The following is a 3,093-nucleotide window of genomic DNA, read 5'->3' as shown; positions in this document are numbered from 1 at the left end:
TAATAGCTGTCCATAGTATCATTACTATTATTGGCATTAATAGCTGTCCATAGTATCATTACTATTATGGGCATTAATAGCTGTCCATAGTATCATTACTATTATTGGCATTAATAGCTGTCCATAGTATCATTACTATTATTGGCATTAATAGCTGTCCATAGTATCATTACTATTATTGGCATTAATAGCTGTCCATAGTATCATTACTATTATTGGCATTAATAGCTCTCCATAGTATCATTACTATTATTGGCATTAATAGCTGTCCATAGTATCATTACTATTATTGGCATTAATAGCTGTCCATAGTATCATTACTATTATTGGCATTAATAGCTGTCCATAGTATCATTACTATTATTGGCATTAATAGCTGTCCATAGTATCATTACTATTATTGGCATTAATAGCTGTCCATAGTATCATTACTATTATTGGCATTAATAGCTGTCCATAGTATCATTACTATTATTGGCATTAATAGCTGTCTATAGTAACATTACTATTATTGGCATTAATAGCTGTCCATAGTAACATTACTATTATTGGCATTAATAGCTGTCCATAGTAACATTACTATTATTGGCATTAATAGCTATCCATAGTATCATTACTATTATTGGCATTAATAGCTGTCCATAGTATCATTACTATTATTGGCATTAATAGCTATCCATAGTAACCTAATAATTATCTCCCTTTAATTAATTAATCAAGGAAATGAGTTCAAATTTATTCTTTTAAAATTAACTAGTAATTAGATTGTTATTTTATGTATATAGTAGGTGATATTTTATATTTTACATTAAAATTTTAATAGTTTGATAATTTTCATTATCCTCAACCTATCGGCTAATCACACCTGTTGTATCCAAGTGATTGAGCCCAGGTCAGGTAACAACAGGTAACATCAGACAACTGGTTGATGAGTGGAGAGGCAGGTCATCATAAAACTATAATGTTATAACCTACATCCTTTTTGGAAAACATTTTCCAACACACGTATTTGTACCATATTATCAAATAGTTATTTGTAATTGGAAATTTGAGGTAAAAGTTGTTAACGAATAGTCTTATTTCGCGCGTTACATTACGATTAGTGACGTCATCAAACAATTATTTTTTGCGGAATTTGCAGGAAACACATATGTCTGACTCAAATTGGAATAGTGCAAATTGACGTTATCAGTGTCCCCGATACATATATTGTTTTTCCTAGAAAACCTCTTTACAATCCCTTTAAATATGTATCAATATTGTTGGTTGGTTTGGTGAATGTAAATAAACCTGTTATTGTTACATGAATGTTAATTTACTTCGTATCTTAGGATAACTGTTGCTGATGTTAGAGGCTCCTGACACGAATAAACCACTCTTTAGTCGGTAACAATTTCATTCTCTTCGACGAATTCTCCTGACGCCTAATAATCATAAAAACTTTATTAGACACTGAGTTGCAGTCTTCACTGGGATCTTTGTAGATGTTTCGAGATGTTAATAATCACTGTGCGTTACAGATTTATCAAACTGAAAACATGGCACAATCAGCTTTAATCAGGATTCTTTACTTTCAAACTGTCGCCACGTGTTTTTCATCCGACCAATCCGTGTAAACCAGTAAGACCGCAAACGTGCAATCGAGGGGGGGCAATTTAGCAAAGCACCTTGACAGACGATTAAACGTCGGGAAACGGACTTTCATGGAGTATTTTAGATTCGAGATTATTTTTGTTAAAACACACAAGTTATAATACGTTACATTTTTATTGCCGTTTTAGTTTAAACGTAGTCGGGTATGTTTTATGGCAAAACGTTGAACAAATACGTCCAAGTTAATTTTCTGGGTACGCTTCCTGTTGAAAGCAAGAAGAACAAGATTGCACTGGCGAAGTCATAGATCATCGTTGTGGTGAGTCAACGCGAGTAAGAGTTGAAAAGCTGCTTTCACACACAGCGGTACTAGAACCGAATGTGGCAACGCTTGCAGCCAGTGCATATAATTTAGGGAAAGCCAATTTCTGCTCGTATAGTTTTTGATGAACAAGATTGGAGTCCTGATTTTCTGTCTTGGCAACGTTATCTTGGAGAAATTGTTTTGACACCTCAATTGTTATGCTTCTCGAGGCCCTTTCCAGTATCACCTACAGCATGCTTCCAATCTGTGTAGCCTTCAGTGATGAATTTTTATGCACCCGCAGATGTATTGTGAAACACCCTACATGGAAATCAAAAAGGGGCGTCCCTTGACACTGAATACTCCAGCCATGGAAATCGATCATACCAGCTGTTTCTAAAATGGCGACCAGACTTCGCTTGAAATTTTATTCTCGGTTGCTTTGGAACGTCTTCTTTTCCAATGTCACCTGGTACTCCTGTCTTTTCAGAGTTGTGTTGCCCGTTGTGGTTTTGATACCAGTGTCAGTCGTAGTAGTGTCGGAACCATCAAGCAATTTGTCTTTTTTGATCAAATATTTATCAATTTTTCCTACGTTTGGTTGTTTGATTCATATGAATACAATTTAGGATAATATATGTCTATTGGTTTGTATTTATAATCAACCAATCAAATCTTTTGAATTTTGAGACGGGACAGATTACAATCCAGTATCAGACCAATAATTTTGTTACCAACGACGCTTTACTGCAGCTTTTTTTATGATTTTCAACGAACTCAATTGTATCAAATTATCTATTCTAATGTAATTAAATTTAAAAATGTTATGAAAAGCTATGATGTCTGGTTTCATCCTCAGCTAAGTATAAACAGAAAGATATTTAAAAACAGTTCTTAAGTAGGTCTACAGATAGGAATACTTAGTATTTTGTTGAACCATTTCGCATAACGCAGCCCTGAAAGCCATAACCTTATTTTTTCGTTACGTAAAATCAAAATATCGAAATACTCATCATATGATCGACAATGCAAGAGCAGCTGACTGGTGCACTTACTCCACCATAAAATGCCTGACCAGAATGACCACTGTTGGCTATTCACTCATACTCATTTACCTGCCGCTCCTATTAAAGAAAAGGTGTATTTTAAAAAAGTGACCGGTACATTTTTCTAGGGGGGGGGGGGGGGGGGGGGGG

Source organism: Lottia gigantea (assembly GCF_000327385.1).
Source record: "Lottia gigantea unplaced genomic scaffold LOTGIsca_184, whole genome shotgun sequence".
Classification (NCBI taxonomy): Eukaryota; Metazoa; Mollusca; class Gastropoda; family Lottiidae; genus Lottia; species Lottia gigantea.
The sequence above is the reverse complement of the archived record's forward strand: the minus strand, read 5'-3'. Positions refer to the sequence as shown.